General features: G+C 48.7%; 1 protein-coding gene across 2 annotated transcripts in view; it reads right to left on the reverse strand.

Moving 5' to 3' along the window:
- EPAS1 (endothelial PAS domain protein 1) overlaps positions 1–18,606 on the reverse strand; it is an 88,996-nt gene that overhangs the window by 45,698 nt on the left and 24,692 nt on the right. The window contains exon 2 of one of the 2 annotated variants that reach the window (XM_079941259.1): positions 3,414–3,507. The exons of the other annotated variant lie outside the window; for it this stretch is intronic. The gene's annotated coding sequence lies outside the window, so the exon portion shown is untranslated. The remainder of the gene's footprint in view (positions 1–3,413; positions 3,508–18,606) is intronic. 2 annotated transcript variants of the gene reach the window in all.

Genomic DNA, 18,606 nt, shown 5'->3' on the forward strand with positions numbered 1-18,606 from the left:
GAATGGATTTCAGCAGGTTAAGGAGAAAGACTGAAGCTAATTAAACCAGCTTGGATCAGTCTATTGGCTGGTGGTGAAATTCTAAGCTGGTGCCAATTCGCAGAAGGCTGTAAATGAATGAAATGAAGGTCAAATGCAATGGGGAGGGGGCTTTTGAGACGCTTCACTGAGGCTGTGCCACTGCTGCACGAGGGCTGCCTGAAGGAAGGAACGTGCCAGCTTCAGGTCCCAGAGATCAGGACCAGTGGCTGCCCTACACCTAGGGGTTGATTGCTTCATGGATTAAATTACAGAACAGGACTTCCCTGGCGGCGCAGTGGTTAAGAATCCACCTGCCAATGCAGGGGACGCAGATTCGAGCCCTGGTCTGGGAAGATCCCACATGCCGGGGAGCAACTAAGCCCGTGCACCACAACTACTGAGCCTGTGCTCTAGAGCCCGCAAGCCACAACTACTGAAGCCCGCATGCCTAGAGCCCGTGCTCTGCAACAAGAGAAGCCACTGCAAAGAGAAGCCCACACACCGCAAGGAGGAGTAGCCCCGGCTCGCCGCAACTAGAGAAAGCCTGCGCGTAGCAACAAAGACCCAACACAGTCAAAAATAAATAAATAAAATAAATAAATTTAAATAAATAAATAAATTAGAGCAGAACCAAAGCCGGTGCTTCTCAATCCTAGCTGCTCACAGCCATCATTAGAGAAGCCTCAAAAAACTGATGCCTGGGTTCTACACCTGCCCCCAGAGAGTCCTGTTTAATAGGCCTGCCGCGCAGCCTGTTAAGGGGTTTTGAAGCTTCCCATGTGATCCTCCTGTGCAGCCAGGGCTGGGGACCACTGTTGCAAAGCAGTCAGCTTTAAAATAAAAAGGCTGTTTTTGTGTGGGTTGTTTTGTTTTGTTTTGTTGGTGGAAGGAAAAGGAAACTGATATTTACTGATCACTGGGGCTAGGTGCAGTTCATAAACATTCTCATCTGATCCTCATCTCATCCTCATCTCATTGGTCAGATTTCTCATCTGACCAATGCAGTGGCATTGGTCCCAATTTTGCAGAGCAATGGATCTCAACTTTAGCCTGCAGAAGAATCACCTGGAGGGCTTCGTAAAAGGTTTCTGAGCCAGTGATCACCTGTCTTTGGAGGACTGAAACCCTGATCTACTTCTTAAACCTAACCACACCTCTCCCCCTACCATGCACTGTGGCCACACTCAGCTAATTTGGAGTCACCATCATAAACCAAACAGTTATTTATCTAGGAGCTCATGTGGCCATCACTGTCCCAGAGGCTATGACTGACAGAAAGAGGGAGGTGAAAATAAGGAGACAGGCTTGAAGCGAGGCCACATAAAAGGCAACAGCCCCTCAAAATAGCCACCTCGGGAGAAGGTACAAACTTTATTCTGGTGAAATGGCCACTGCTCTAAGTATTTTGGGAGGTCCTTTAGAAAGAACCTCAGAGTCACACAAGAAAATCAATCATAATACTTCATAGAGCATACATCTTTTTTTTTTTTTTTTCCCCCCGGCACGCGGGCTTCTCACTGTTGTGGCCTCTCCTGTTGGGAGCGCAGACTCCGGACACGCAGGCTCAGCGGCCATGGCTCACGGGCCCAGCTGCTCCGTGGCATGTGGGATCTTCCCGGACAGGGGCACGAACCCGTGTCCCCTGCATCGGCAGGCAGACTCTCAACCACTGCGCCACCAGGGAAGCCCGAACATACATCCTTTTAAACCCCAAATGACATGATCCTGTGTAGCCACCAGACTTGGCTGTGGATGGGTCTCAGTTGTTTGAAAGAATAAAATATGCCCTCAAAGATAAGGTCTTGCCACAATTGAAAGTACTGAAAAGAATGGTCTTTGGCTCTGAAGGCAATTCCAAAGGAGTGGCAAGATATTTTAAAAGACGGTGGTGGTGGCCAACTTTCTGGGATATTCTGGTGTTTGCCGAAGACAGTAGTGATGCGTAAGGGAATCTATTATATAGATTATATATTATATAGGAGAGGAAAGGGCATCAAAGTTAGCCAGTCAAAATGGAAGAAATTACATTAGCAAATTCAGGCGAAACTGGGCAGATCAGACAGAACTCCACAAGGGGGAAAGGCATCAATACACTTCAAGACACATGCCTCTGTGAGAGGCCTGGTCTCTGCGCTGAAAGAGAGCACAGCCCAACTGAGAGATAAGACTAATACTCCAGACTAGTGTATCAAAAGCCCTAAAAGCAGGGATACAAAGAAGAGGTCAGGGCTGGAGTGGCTAAAACAAGAACAGGTATTTTCACTCAGCCCTGCCCTGAAGGAGGAATCCTGGGAAGTGTCTCATTTCTCAACCTCCCCACCTCCCCTCCCCTGGGGCTACGCCCCCAGCTCCCTGACCCACTCTGGTGGTCTGTGCCCCTGAAGACAGGGCCTGGACTGCATTCAGAGCTGACAGTAATGTCTGGGGCCCACCCAACATGGCCCTCTAATGGTCAAATCTGCTCGGGGCCCACTGGAGATGCTTATCTGGTGGCCTTCTGGGCCCCAGGCAGCCTTGGGGAAGAGAGCAGCAGACCCAATTACCAAGCAGCCCCATAGGTATAGCCCATCTGGGGCTCCAGATGACCCAGCTCCTTACGTCATCTGAGGACATGTGCAGTCTCCAGCCCAGCTGGGAAGAGCGCGCATGCACAGGAGTGACAGTGGCGATCTGTGCCTGTGCTGGCTTCACCAAGCCCACACCGTAGCGGGCTTCCCTAGCCAACATATTAGTGAGGAATACGGCCTTACATTTGTATCACTCATTACACCTTACAAAGCACTTTGTATGTTAATCTGTAAATCTCGCCCAGCAAGATACAAAGAGCGGGCACCGTTATTCCCATTCTAGAGATGAGGAAAACTGAGGCTCAGAAAGGTTAATGGGAATGTGTGGAGCTGGAACCAAACCCCTGAGCTCTGACTTTTTCAAGGACATGTGAACAGAGAGCCCATTGGCAAGCAGCACTAGCTGTGTCACACAATTGGAAATAGACCTTCATTATGCATTACCATCTCATAACCTAGTTTAAGGTATCACTTTTTAAAAAGGCTTTGGTGGAATAAGGGTAATGCATATTTAGTGCAGGCAATTTTGAAAATACAGAGAGGTATAAAGAAAAGAACTGAGCTCTCACTGGATTTATGCTCGTTACTTAACATTTTATCGCATTTTACAGAACTCTTTAGAAATATTCCTAACAGCCAGCAATATCATATTGTATGGGTGGATCACAATGCGCTCGACAGATGTTCAGAAATGATTTCTAATTTCTAGCTGTTATAGATAACACTAATGAGAACTACCTTTGTATCAGGTGTTGCTGTTTAATTTATTTTTATAACACAAGATGACATATCCGGCTTGCCGCCAGCTCCCCATGGCTTCCTCACCGTGATCGCCTCTGAAAGTTGAGGAGACGAACTTGGTAACAGCATCTTCAGGATCATGGCCACCATTACTGAATGTGGAGCCCCAGAGGAAGTGCTGCAGAGGGAGATACCCGGGGAAGGAAAAGCGGGGTGTGCGCACTGTCTCAGCAACGTTCCCTGCCCTCTGACCGGCTCTCTCGGGCTTCCTCTTCCCCTCATGCAGTGTCCAGGTTAAAACATCTGAAGAGAGAGGACCAACTGTCCTGAACCTGGAGAATCCAGCTCTGCGAAGATGGCCACTCTTGTGGGTCAGCAGGACCTCATGCCCCAGTGTAAAAATAAGGTTTTCTTTCCGCCTACCCCGATCTCAGCATGTCTAGTGCACTGATAGAGAAGACTCCCCATGAAGACAGGAGGAAGGCGTGCGTCCACAAGGAGCGTTTGCCTGGCTCCCCACTGTCCTCTCCGGCCTCTGATGCCCGCTACTGCCCGAGCCCCTCCACTGTGCAGACTCCAGCTGAGGGACTAATTAACCTCAGCAAGCCGAAGGGCTGCTGCTGCTACAGCTAAGAACCACACGCAGCGCTTGTCGTCGGATAAAGGACTCTCACCACACTGCCTCTGACTTAATCCTGGAACAACCTGGGGAGGAAGGAGTGTATCACCCCTATTTCACACATGACGAAACAGACTCCAAGGACATGTTAGTGACATGCCTGGTGTCCCCCAGTGATGGACCTAGCACTCAAACCTGCCATTTGACCCTAAATCCTATACTCTTGATGGCAATCAGGCAACCTTCCCCAAAATGCCCATAAGCAGATCCCTTTCGCAAGTTCACAAGGTTCAGCTGAGCCGGGTGTATCGGGGGTGAAACCCTCTAAGGATGCTTAATTTGATGAGCTCCTGGTCTGGGAAGCAGCAGAGGGGACATCCTGGTCACCCTCTTGTTCTAGGTCAGATCCACGATGACAAACCAGGCCCAGCGGGATCATTTGTCTCTGCTTGGAGATGTCTGTCTCACAAAGGAAAAAAGTTCCTACTTTGCTCTCAGCATCTACAGACACCACAGGTTACAGGTTGTTCTCAGCATCTACAGACACCACAGGTTACAGGTTGTTCTCAGCATCTACAGACACCACAGGTTACAGGTTTCACTCTCGCTATAGACTCTTTTCCTTGGTCCGCTTCCTTGGACGTGAGGCTGTTTCCCCACACCCAAGCTGGTACCCGATCTGATTTAGGGTTTTCCTTAAGGCTTCTATCCATCAGCAGCCTACTTCCTCTGGATCCCACAAGCTTCCAACAGCACAGTCTAGGGTTTGGCTCAAGCCATTCTGCCTATGCAGCCATCCTGTTCCTACAACACTGCCTTCAGCTAAGAGAACTGACAAAGAAATTGCACAGAAGGATAAAGAAAAAAGTGCCCTGCCCCAGATGTAAAATGGATTTCCCAGCATGAGGCAAGCACTTTCTCTAGAGGGAGTGGGGAGCAGCTTACCGTCCCCTTGGTGGCTAACACCTAGCGCCTGCTCTTCCCCTCGCCACACCTTTCCTGGAGGACACACTCTTCATCCCTAGACCTAACTGCACTCATCTTCCAGGACCTCCCACCGCCCATTTTCTCCAGGAAGGCCTCACCTGCGCTGACCTCTCCGCATCCCAGTTCAGAGACTCTGTGCTGCACCATCCGGCCCTGCGTTGTTCTCCACTCACTTCACTTCTGTAGCTTTTGTCCCCCTAACTAGACCACCTATTCTGGAGGGAAAGGACCCCATTATCTGTTCTTCTGGAGTCCTCTAAAGCATAATTAGTACAAAGTGGTACAAATTGGAGACATTAGATAAAAACCACTTAAATGATTTCTGTTCTGTGAACTCTTCAAAGTCGCTTGCTGTTCTAGATCATTCATAAAAATCTAGTACTTCTCTTGTGGCTCAGTGGTTAAGAATCTGCCTGCCAATGCAAGGGACACGGGTTCGAGCCCTGGTCCGGGAAGATCCCACGTGCCGCGGAGCAACTAAGCCCGTGCTCCACAACTACTGAGCCTGCCTGCCACAAGTACTGAAGCCCGTGCACTTAGAGCCTGTGCTCCACAACAAGAGAAGCCACCACAATGAGAAGCCCGCACACAGCAACGAAGACCCAATGCAGCCAAAAAATAAATTAATCAATTACAAAAAAAAAACAAATAAACAATGGAAGACATAAAAATTCTAATCCAATTCCTAATTAGAAAAAAAGATTTCCATCTGGGAAGAGCCGTAGTTCAGAGACACTCAAAGATGTTTGTGTGTGTGTGTTTCCCCAGCTCTTTGAATCAAAGTTGGGGTCTGAACTAGCGCTGCTGACAGTTGCCAGTGGGGTCACACAGTCTAGAACGTCTCAAACTTGACTCTGCCCACGAATCACCCCAGGATCCTGTTACAACGCAGTTTCTCACTTAGTAGGTCTGGGCTGGGGCCTCAGGTTCTGCATTTCTAACCTCAGGTTCTGCTCCTAGATGATGCTGATTCTACTGGTCTGTGTCCACAGTGTAAATAGAAAGAGACCCGGGGACACATGAGATCTGGAGACCAAGGACATGAGGGAGATACCAGCGTCTGGCTGGGTCAGTGCTACTCGGATGCTGTCCTTATCCATCCACAGCCACCCAAAGTCTGACAAGGCAGGTCTCCTCTTCTGCCAGGAAGCATCTTACTTTTTATATTTCTTTATGGGATTTCACTAAGTCCTACTTTGGTGCTCCTCTCTCCCTTCACATCTTCCCCACCGCTATCATCTCACCCCTTCTTATCTCTTAAAACTCCATGCCTTGGGGCCAGTTCCAGCCCTACTTCCCCCAGCCACTTCCCTGGCCACCTTCACTCCCTTCTCCAAGGGGCTTCCTGCCCAAATTTCTCACTGGCCCTCATTAAAGGGTCTTGCTGGCTTTTCTATGCAAACCTCCTGCTGCTATAACTAGACTGTAAGGACCTTGGTGCCTTGGTGGGTGGGGCACAGACACACATCTTCTACTTCTGTGCATCCTTCATGGGACCTTGGACCAGGGCAGACAAACTAAGTGAATATTTGCTGCTTGACTGTAAGGACAATTCAAGTGTGCCCTTTACTCTTCTCCTTTCCCTCTCCGGGAGGAAAGAAAATGTGATCCCTGGTGCCTTGGCCTCCATCCCCAGCCCTGGAGACATTAGATAAAAGTCTTGCTCCTCTCCCGGGAGCTGCAGCTGGGTCAGCTGAGACTGTGTTTCGTTCTCTGCAGCTCCTCTCCCCTTCAGGGAAGAGTTAAAGCGCTGGGAAGTCTGCTTCCCACTTGGAAATCTCCATTTCCTCACGCAGCGTGAACAAGAGAACATCTATGGACAGAGGCCGAGTGAGCCAACTGCACAGGGAGTGAACTCACTCTGAATGGGGCTGTTCTAACGCCCGCCAAGTCAAGTCATTAAGATGCCGTCCCTGAGGTGCAGCCCCCAGCGTCACCTCGAGATAGCCCCTCAAATCTTGTCGGCAGAGAGGATGAATGGTGAGTCCAGAGCCTGGTGAAAGCAGGCTCTTTCATGAGCGGGGGTGAGGGGGACAGGACCCCTGCGCTGGCACCCTCATGGGGGCCGGGGTGCTGCAGAGGAGGCAAAGCAGAAGGCCTCCTGTCTCCCACTCCCTCCCCCCCACACCACACGGAAGTAAAATTAACCCCATGCTTTACACCGAGTTGCCCAAACAATTGCTCCTCAAAAGGCAACCAAGGACTGGGGTGGGGGGTGGGGGCGGGGGGGGGGAGTAATAACATTAGAGAAAATATGTGCAGTGCCAAAAATAATCACTGTGTCATGAGAAAACAGAACTGGGCTGCCTCAGGGGCCAGCGCTGGGTATATTCAGGAAGGAGGGGGCAGCAATTCCCCTGGCAGTGTCGTCAGACATTCTGGCTGAAAAAAACTTAAAAAGCCAAAACTGGAATAGACAATTGTCAGAGGGAACTCTTCTCAAGTACTGAACATGATTTTAAGGGTCAGTTCTCTCTTCTTCATTTTAGACACTTTAATTTCAAAGGAAACAACATCTGTTTAGTCTTTTCATCAGGACTGATGCCTGATCATATGTTAATAGTGAAACACCCATAGGATCTGCCTTACTAATCCCAATTGGATGCCAGAACTTCTGGTGCCTGGTCTTTAGAGCATTTCAAAGCAGCAAGAGAAGGGTGGGATCTGAACGGGCTCTCTCATTCCTCCCCCCATCCCATAACCCCTTCTAGCCTCCCTGTCTACAGAATGAAGAAAGTGAGCAAAGGCAAAATAAAAGGAGAGAGAAAGGAACCGAGAGAGAACTCAGAGACCCTTTCTCTCCTTTAGAACCACAATTTTCAGCCTGTTTATATGGTCACAGGTTAAGCCTTTGCTTTGTCCCATTTCTGCCCTGTCATACTACGATGTGAAGTGAGATGTTCACACACATTTAACAAGCTACACTCCATCTTTTGGTAGAGAAGTCATCAAAAACCATGGGAAATGCCAAAAAGTCTTCCCCATATTACTATCATGCTCTCAAATGATAATATTGAGCAATCTGGGAAACAGGGTTGTGGCTTTTTTTCCCCCAGCAATAGCTTTTTCTCTCCACTCATTCAACAAATATTTGTGAATCTCTTTTCACGTGCTGGGGCTGTGAGCAATAGAGCGAAAGATGGAACGCCCACTCCTGACCTCAGGGCGCTTGCAGAGAAGTGAAGAGTCGAGTCCCAAAGGCCTGGCCCAGTGGTCAGTGGATGCCACGGGAGTTTGAGCAAAGAGAGTCTGCAAGGCTGGACAACATGGGGGGAACGCGGCACCGGAGAGGGCATTCGAAGGAGGGGCAGTTACGGGGGCGGGGGGGGGGGGCAATCACGAGGGCAGGAGGAATGAGAACAAAGACACTGCTGGGGAGTGAGCAGGGGTGCCGGTGTTCAAGAGACGGGCTGGAGGGGAGGGTGCAAGATGGGAAAAGTCAGAGTGGGGAGAATGCCTTCACTCAACACACATGGCTGAGTGACCACAAGATGCCAAGCACAGAGGAGGGCTGTCAACAACAAGAGAACTGGGAACTAAAGCGATGATCAGGTAACTGCCTACCCCACTGACTAGTTAGCGGCCGAGGTACCAGGTGGTGGGCAGCGCAGAACCCAGCCTGGATCCCTCTTCTGCTGGCTGTGTTTTTGCCACATGGGACAGCGAATGTGAGAACCCCTCTTCCTTGGGAGAAAAGCCAGGGGAAACAAGTCCCTTTGTTAAGAGCTCTAAATATGGCAGCAACCCTTGGGCCATCACAAGCTGGAGCCTCGGCTCAGCCCGCAGAGACGTCAGCAAGGCATTCTTGCTGAATAGTAACTCAAACGCTACCCATGGGATGAAAACAAAACTGGACCAAGGGTGCACGCCTCCTCTGGCTCCAGGGGTGTTGCATTTATTTTCAGACTTTAGCCCCCGTCCCCTAGCTGTTTCCCCTTGCCCCTCACCTCCTTGACCACTAATCAAGAAGAATACACTTCCAATCAGACCTCAGAGAGAGGAACAGCACACCAGCGCAGCCCCCTTTTCCCCCGAACCATTTCAGCATGTCATCCCCCTATTGAAAAAAGAGGAGTGGCTCCCTACTGCCCTCACGATGAAGTTCAAGCTCTAGATGCCCCTCAAGGTCTACCAGCCCCGGCTTTGCTTTCCAACCCTAGTTGCCACACGTCTGCAGCACACCCCCTGCTCCAGCCAGACAACACTCTGCACCACCACCCATAACTCAGCTCCCCACCTGCCACCCAGCTATTTTTTTCCCATCTGAAATGTGATCCTTCCTTTCCTACATTCCAAATCCTATACTTTCAGAACCAACATAGGCCCACCACCATCAGAGGTTTTCCTGATCACACTACCCAGCCCACGCTGATCTCCCCCTCTCACCCCTGCCCTGAACACCTGGAGAACTGAGCTGTTTCACTTAACTGCAAGGTAGCGTCACCTTAGTATTCCTCATCTCAAGGATCTTCTCTGAGGGCAGAGGCAAAATTTCAAGCCGCTTATGTATGACAGAGGCTGGCACTGCATCTTACCCCAAAGATAACAATTTCGTCTAGCTCTTTCAGATACACACGGCGAGCTGGATGAAGGCTAAACCAGCCGTGATCCCCCAGCAGTGGGATTAGGATTGCAGAGTTATAATGCTTTGCTGCTTTCTGGGTAGAAAGTGGGTTAATAAAGAGGTGTGATGGTGGCTGCATTCATCACTAGGTTACCTAATATCCGATGACTCCTCGCTGTTCCCAGGAAACAGATCCCCATACCCTAAGGAGGTTTTCATATGAAGCTGCTGGCTGTGCCTGCTGTCCACATCACAGGGGGTGTTCAGTGAGCCAGATGCCACTCAGCTTTCACTGACATTGGTGAACAAGTGCGGACAGCGGTGGCCCCCTCCTTCCCTACTCCCCCTTCCCCTCCTCTCCCTCCTCTTCCCTACCCTCCAGATGAGATCAGGGAGGTTTCTGCCTCTGACCCCACCTCCCTGACACAACAGAACCGTCTGTTGCCCAATACCACCCATTGCCCAAAGCCCTCATGTCATATGTGTAGATGACCTTCTGGGAGTCAGATTTCTGGTAAGGAGGATGCCAGGGCTTGGCCAGGGTTCCACCCCTTCGGTGATGTAACATGGAGGTGAGAAAATGGGCCAAACCAAGAAAAGAAAAAGAAAGAAAGCTACCAAACACAAAAATCCTAAGGGAAAAGAACCAAACAATTTAAAAACCCAATACAATCCTAAAGGTAAGCAAGTAGGGTTGGAGAATAACCCACACTTTGGAATAAACCATTAGCTAAAACGTCAATGTTTAAAAATCTAGTCCCCTAACCTCAACCCCACCCCCTAACACACACACACACACACACACACACACACACACACACACACACACACACACACACACACACACACACACACACACACACACACACACACACACACACCCCCCAGACCAGGAGGGGGTTAACAGAACCCAGCTGCTCCCCTTATCTGACTAACCTGCTAATGGCAAATCTCTGGTACTGAGATTCTATCAGTGATTGCTGCAAATCACTTTTATTAGAGATAATGTCATTTTTACTTCATTATCCAGCCCAGCAGTCAAAGAGAAAATAAGTCGATATTATTTCTGTGAAACACCAGTTCTGTCCATTAATGCTGACAGGTGACAGGGAACTGAAGCTCTTGCCTACACTTTTCAGGAGATTTTGGTCAAAAGACTGGGAGGTTAACCCTCAGAAGCCTGGGCCAAGCAGAGCGCCCTCAGCAGCCCTTTCCCCACAGACTCTAAAGTGAAGCCTGGTTTCTGTGTTTGGGACGCTGGCCCCCTGACTGCTCGGGAAAGGGCCGGGGGCTGCACAGCCCTATAACATCCAGGCAGGCGAGTGGGGCAGCGCTGCTAATTCCGCTCTGCAGAAAGCAATAATTAACATGTGAGTCAGCAGCACAGAAAGACTTTAAGCCCAGGGGAAAAACAGCCCCAAAGTCCCTGTAGCCTCAAAGGCCACAGTGGGTTTGATTAAACCATTTAGAAGATTAGCCCCCATGTGGGGAGACCTGAGTGGAGGGGCGCTGTGTAACCCTGGTGGTGGTTCTCATGACTTGTGTCTCAGCTGTGCCTGGGACACTGCAAATCCCGCTGCCGGTGCGAAGGAGGATAAGGTTCATTTCTCCAGAATCAACTAAGAAATGCTCTTTTCTGTGTTCCTGCTTGGTTGTTTCTAATTATTTAAAAAATGCCAGATGCAGCTCTGGTTTCATTGGAGTGACTTCTGATCGCCTTCGAGATTGTGACAAACCCATCTGTCCTGTACACACTACATCCCCCAACTTTGCGGCATGTAGAAGAAAGTCCTAAAGCAACCAGTGTTTTAAAAAGGCACAATCACTGAGCTCAAAGAGCAAGTACTCCTCTGCATTTTAGCTTTTTGGCAAGAAGTTCGGCTCTTTGGAATTTAAATCCCATCTGGCATTTATGTTTGGTGAAATTTTGCTTTCATTAAGTCAACATTTATTGAGTGTCCACTCGGCACTGGGGGATACAGAAGGAAAGACAGGTCCCTGCCCACAATGAGATGACAGCCTAGTGAGGGGGATGGACAAGCAGGCCAGGGCATGGGTCAGATGGACCACCTGGGCTTGGGAGCTCAGACGCTTCCTCTGTGACCCCGGGCAAGTCACTTAGGTTTCTCTAAACCTCAGTGTCCTGTAAAACAGCTCCTCTCAAAGTCCCTGCCTCCTGGGCTCTTGTGTGGAGTAAGTGCTACACACACGCAGTGTGCTTAGAATCATGCCTGACATGTAAGATTGAAACTGTTGCTGCAGAAGTCAGTAACCAGAGCTCTGGGAGCACAGTGGGTGCCCTGACCAAGGCGAGGAGAAACAGAGACTACAGAGGGCTTCTCAGGGAGATATTAAGGACAACAGGAGTGAGCCAGGACAAAGGGGGTGAAGGGGTTCCCGAGAAGATGGTGCAGAATCAGGCCTGATGAGGCCTGGTAAAGAGGCGCTCAGCTCAGGTGTTAGGAGCATGGGCCTTAACCAATCAGGGCCGACCCAGAACAACGGGTGGGACTGTCCCTCCCGAGGTGTCCCAGGGTGCCCTCAGCCAGAAGCAGAAGCCTGGGTTAGCTGAACCATGGGGCAACCCTGTTGTGGCATTTCTTCTATTTTTGCATTCCTTGTGCTTTGACAATGAGATGATTGTGTGGATATTACAGGAGGTGATTATCTCCATGGGCACTGAGCCTGTTTTGGCGCAAAGACCTTCCCTAGCCAGAGCCAAGGCTTCCGAGGTCACAGCTAAGTTGCCGATTCTAGAGAACCTCCAACAAACCCCAAGGCCACCAAGGGAACTTGCTCTTTGCAGGATGGCTTATTTTAAAAGATAAGCTGCACTAAGCGGGTGCAGGACAGGAGGGAGCCTGTTCATGGGGTATTTTCAATTCAGGGTCTGTGTACTAAACTTCCCCGTGTGCAGGGACTGGGGGCTGGGATGCAGAGAAAGGCAGCCTCTGCCACGAAGCAGTAACAGCTCCGCAACAGACATCCACGTTGCTGGGTTCTGCTTATAAAGCCCTGGTACTGTAGACCTCTGTGGGACTAGGGGTGCCTGGTGCAGTTCATGCCATCACAGGGATGGGAGAGCACGGAGCTTACTGGTCATGATTAAAAGCATGAAGATGGAAACTTGGAGGAAAAGTTTCAAGAAAAAGTAAACAATTAAAATATCTTCTGCTTGTTACAACAAACCCAGGGCAGCACAAATGTTCTGGGACCTCAAGCAGAATATGTTCTGCAGTTACACATTCCTAATTGGATATGTCCTTCTGTGAAGGACGCACCTTGATGTCTATAGATGAACTTCTTAGCTTATGAGGGAATAGCTAGGGAAATTAAAATGTCTAATAGTCCATGTGAGGCAGGCAGAGACTATAGAGATAGCCAGTGGTGTTTTATCCTTAGGAAAGTTTTTTTTTTTTTTTTTTTAACAGAACTCTTATTATTTTCTTAGAAACTGAAATAGAGATGAGCACAGGCCAATGAACAAGCAAGGTGTCCAGAAAAAAAGCTCGTCTTAGTGGGAGCCCTCCTCGGCCCTATCACCTTTTAGCTACTGGGTTCCCTGAACATCTCCCTGTTCTGTTCCAGGGCTCCCCTTACCGCACCCTAGGACAGCCTACATGCTCCTCTCCCCCCGGACAAGGACCCAGAGAGTAGGGGCTGAGACCTAGGAAAGTAGGAGCATTCTGGAAACAGCGCCTCCCGTCCTGTTGTTGCCTAGCACCCAGATGACAAGCCCCAAACCAGCGTCAGGAGTGTAGGTCTCCGCTTTTGGACATGGTCTAATCATCAGGAAGGATTTCTGGAACTGCCCTTATTAAGGAAAAGAAATGTAATATGTAACTTGACTTTAAAAATCCAGGAAGCCCTAACACTCTATCAAGTTCTTAAGACATTTTCTCTGCTCCGTAATCCTTGGCCAAGTTCAAAGGTGAGCACTTTCCCAGAGGCTCATTAGGAATAATGTTTATTTCATACATTTGGAGGTTGCAAAGTTTGATTCCATCTTGCTTATCTGGGAAAAAATAACTTTTTTATGAAAGTAAAGGAGCGGAAAAGGGAGAATGAGAGAGGGTACCATTTGGGAGAGAAGAAAGGTGCTTGGAAAACTGGCCTAGAAAGCAGACCCGAGTTCCGAACCGTTTTCATCTCCGATTTTCTCCAAAGGGCTGTAACAGCAAGTCACTGCACCCGTCACCCTTCTGAACCTCCATGACCCCATCTGTCCTCCCTACCTTGGTGGGCGCCTGTGTGGAGGCAAATACGATACGTACTCATGCCTTCACAGAGGGTGCTGACATGTATCACAGGATTTCTGGGTGCCCTGCTCTGACGGAAATTTGGCTGAGAGCTCTGTGAGGGTTTGCGGTCTGCTCATCTGAAGCCAGGAGGTCATGAACCGGCCTATCAAGCCAGGCCATTGCTGACCGCTTGGGTGATGAGCAGAAATTCTCAGTGACTGGTTGAGGCCAGGGAGATCATGCTTGTGCCTCATCTGTCCTCTCTACCTCGCTTCCTTCCCCCACACCTAACTGGCTTTGCCGCCGCCCGTGTTTGTTTAGCGAGGAGTAGTTGTGTGTGGGGGACACTGGTGGGGGAAATGGACATACCTGGTGCCTCTACCCACCTTATCTGCCAACTTGACCTGGCCTCCACTCATTCTCCAAGGCCCACTCAAGCCCCCGGTTCACCCCTTCCAGGAGGTGTCCCCAGTTTGCTAGACGGGGTAAACTTACTGTCTATACCAGTCTTTTGGCACGCATCAATCTGCCAACTATTGTTAAGCGTCTTGTCACCTGTGTAGGCCAGGGTCACTAATGGTCTAATCTGCACATCTACCTTGAGAAACTGAGATAGTAGGGCTACAGGAGGCAGGTTTCTCAAAACCTAAGTGCAAACACTGCTGGAGAGAGAGGGCCTAGAGTCCCTAAGGGGGAGGGTCCTTAGGAGCAGAACTCATCCTTGATAAGGAGGCATGAGGAATACTAAGCTCTACCAAAGCTGTGGCTGGAGGACTCTGCAGGGCCACCTCTGTGTGCTGCCCTCTAGAGGAGGGGCTGAGAACACCGCCGGATGCCCAGGCTGTTCAAATCTGAGGCGTGCAAGTGAACTAACACTATAGGTTCTACCAGAATGACCATCCAGGAATACATGGAAAACCAGGGTGTGCCTCTTTATAGTTTCAGACCATATTATTGCTTTAAGCAAGGAGTTTTACAGATCTTACTCCGTCTAAATCCTAAATAGATAACTGTTGTTTTTCTACAGTTTAACCTTTTTTTTTAAAAAAATTAATTTATTTTTGGCTGTGTTGGGTCTTCATTGCTTCGCAGGCTTTCTCTAGTTGCGGCTAGCCTCTTTGTTGTGGTGCGCGGGCTTCTCATTGCAATGGCTTCTCTTGTTGTGGAGCACGGGCTCTAGACGTGCGGGCTTCAGTAGTTGTGGAGCACGGGCTTAGCTGGTCTGTGGCATGTGGGATCTTCCCGGATCAGGGCTCGAACCCATGTCCCCTGCATTGGCAGGCGGATTCTTAACGACTGCACCACCAGGGAAGCCCCTACAGTTCAACTTTAACTTAAATATTAATGCAATGTTCCAAGCTTCAGAATTCTGGGATTTGGTGAACAAGGCTGAGCTCTTGTCTACAGCCTTTGTAGCTCTATATATCGGACCGATGGCTGCTGTCAAATCTCTTGACTATTCTGGTCCACTCTAAGCTCTCTACTTCTATTCTCTCATACCCATAAGACCAAGTTTCTAATTTCTAATATTCTCTAATTCTCCAAAACTATCCTGAATATTAATGTCCTCTCCTCATGTAGATTATAGCTTCTTGAGGGCTGGGAGCACATATTCCACCTCTTCTCTTTCCCACCGCGCTTAGCACAGTACTGGGTACACAGCAGGCACTTAATGTACACACAATTGCAGAATAGAATTTTAGAATAAAGTATTAGCATTTATCCAGTCCAACCCAGTCCCTTTAATGTACAGATGAGGAAACTGAGGCCTGGAGGTTGTCAGTCACTAACTTAAGGTCAGCACAGGCCCTCCTTTCTAGTCTTAGAGCTAAGACCAACGTTATGAGCATTAAAACATACCCTCTGACAGTACTATAATGACCCCCACTTTGCAGTTGAGGGAACAGAGGTACAGAGTGTTTAAGGAACTTATCCCAGATGCCTCAACAAGTAAGGGCAGATCCAGGGCTTGAACGCAGGCTATCTGGCTCCAGGGCTATGCTCAACACCACTCTATCCCGCTTCTCCTCTGCAGAAGCCCTGAAACCACATGCCCCGCTTCCCCGTCATGGCATTCATCATCTCCTGCCTTGGCTGCGATCGCCTCTATGCTTGTCCTCCCCTTACCCAGCCCCCACTAAACTGTAGCTCCTATGGGCAGAAACAGAAATGCCTCATTTTCTCTTGACGCTCTGGGGTCTCCAGCCCAGTGCCTTTGCTACAGTGGGTGTTTGTTGAATAAAACTCCAAGAAAATACAAATAAAGTATGGTAGGCTAGACAAGGCAATCGATTTCTTCCTCCTAAAGTGCTATGCAGAACTTTAATACTTGTTTGCTTCATGAAGGAGATAGGAATCCATTAGGAGTGCAAATGCCTTTGCCAGGGCCTCTCCACCCTGGCCAAACGTTGCCCAACTCTTGCACAACCATGAAGTCCTGTGGGAGGTTCATTCCCCCCCAGGCAGGTGACCCAGCCACTCCTTTCCACAGCCTATTCATGGTTTTTATTCCCTTATTCTTTCACTCTGTACAGAAGACTTCATCCTGGTCCACATACCTAAGTCTTATTTCCCTTGATATTAGGTAGCTGGGACTGCAAGCCAATGTGAAAAGCAGATTTGCCACTCCCCCGGCTTCTCCCAGGAGCTGCTGGTGGGAGTCCCAGCAATGACTACTAGTTTCAAGTGTATCCCAAACCCACCAAGGAGAGGAAACTGGGCTATCCCAAGGGACAACTGAAGCCTGGAGGGAGCTAGCCCAATCCCAGCAGTGCAGAATCATTTCCATTTCACATGGAATGTCACTCTTTTCTCAAATATTCAAAATAGCATCCATGCTATTCCAAGGCTGCCCCTTATGAAGACTAACTGGGCCCCATAATTATAGTTTTCTTTGCTGGAAATAATCACTACAGCTCAGCTATTTTCTCTCTTCAGGATTTAAATGGGGTGGAGGTGAGGGGCTTTTATTAACCTTATACATAGCTGTTTTCTGTTTCTTCTATATTTGGTGTCCTCGTCTTAAAGGTCAAAGGCCCTAACACAAATTCTGAAAACGATCATGCTAATAAAGTTGTAAGTTTTTCTCCCATGCAGCAGCTATGGTTAACTGTAAATAAAACATTCTGGAAGTGAAGGTGCACATCCTGATGGAGTTTTTCTGTAACCGATGGCAGAACAGAGAAGATGGTTATGGAATCTTCCTCCAACGCCTGCCTGATACCACTGGTCCATAGGCCAGAACTCTCTTGCTGAGCAATAGAAAGGCTGACCAGTGACGGCACAGTTACCCCCTACTGATCTGATTCACCTGGATTCTTAGATAAACTGGCAGGAGGTCACCACCCGAGTGAATCACATCATCCTTCACCTGCCTATGGGACATTCTTACGTTGAGACTATTCGGGCTTTTACCATGAAGCAAGCACACCCTCGGTGCCTCTTCCAGTGCCTCACCCCAAGGAAACACCCACATCAGCAGAATTTCTCTTTATGCTCTGTCTTATATGCTCCTCTCCCATCTCCAACGGATGGGGCAAAACAGAACCCTCCCCCTCAAATAACTGTCTAAAAATGTCAAGAAACATTAATATTCTAATATAACACAATGCTTATTTTAAAACCCTTTATCATTTAAGACTCTGACTTAGAACATCCAGAAGCACTGCCCACTGGAGAGCACTGGGTCAAACAGGTCTAAGGAAGCCTTCTTCTCTGTGCTTTCTGGTAGGGAAGTAGGGTCTTCCCAGGGGCCTGTCCTTAGGGGGCTTCTCTACTCCATCTGGAAAGGTCCACTTGACCCTAAGGGTTAACTGGATCTTTTGTCTTCTCTTTCAATGTTATACGAGCTACAGAACATACCTAAACGATTAAACAACTTCTCTCTGTCAATGGGGAATTCCCCAATCCAACACTATAGCTAAAGTCTCTACCCACACTAGGCAGGACAGATGTATGGCTCATACAGACTGCGAGACTGGTTCCAGCTAAATACATTCCCAGGGCAGAGCAGAAACATTAATGGGTTTTGGATTTCCCTACCCTTGCCATTTAACAAAATAGGCTCCAAATGGAGGACTCTGCCTCAAATGTAAAGCCTTTTATAAGGTGCAGTTAGTTTCCCACTTACGTACCTGGATTTAATACATGGCTTTAAAATTTACCCTGGAAAAAATCTTGTCATCCAGAAGCTGCCCAAAGATGACCATTTTTCATTCTAACCAGCCTCAGTCTTGCCCACCACAAGGCATCATCACAACCAAAGTGGTCACAGATGATGCCACTCCTTTTTTGAGCACAATATCTATATGCTACTCCCAAACCAAGGTGGATTTCTCAAGGCATGTAGACTATTCAGCCAGAACAGGGGACATCATGGAGGAACCTCTTTTTTTCCTCTGGAGGCCCTATGTTCAAGTTTTTTAACCATTCAATAACCTGTACTTACTAATCTATTTCATTTGACCTGCATGGCCATGGTCATGGCTTTCAGTGGCCAGTTGAGTCGTCCTTGTGCGTCTGCATGAGACTGACTTCCAATCCCATAAATGGCTTCATCAAAGACCCATAGAGCATCCTGGAAAGTTTTCTTGTCTCTGGACATATTGTTGGAGGAAATATTCCTTCCTCCTTTTGCCAGTTGGGCTACACAGGAAGTCTCATTAAAAAAGAAAAAAAAAGAGCATGACTATAAGCATGCTCATATAGCAACACAGGCCATCAGGAATGTGCAGAGAGAGTTGAGTTTCCTATACAAAGGTGGGGATGCTAAATACCATAAAGTCTTTCCTCTCAGAACAATCCAGAAGGCAAAACCCAGGAAGGCCTTCAAGGCAATAAATATAAATGCTCCCTGTCATTGTGTCC

This window comes from Stenella coeruleoalba (genome assembly GCF_951394435.1).
Source record: "Stenella coeruleoalba genome assembly, chromosome: 13".
NCBI classification, from domain to species: Eukaryota; Metazoa; Chordata; class Mammalia; order Artiodactyla; family Delphinidae; genus Stenella; species Stenella coeruleoalba.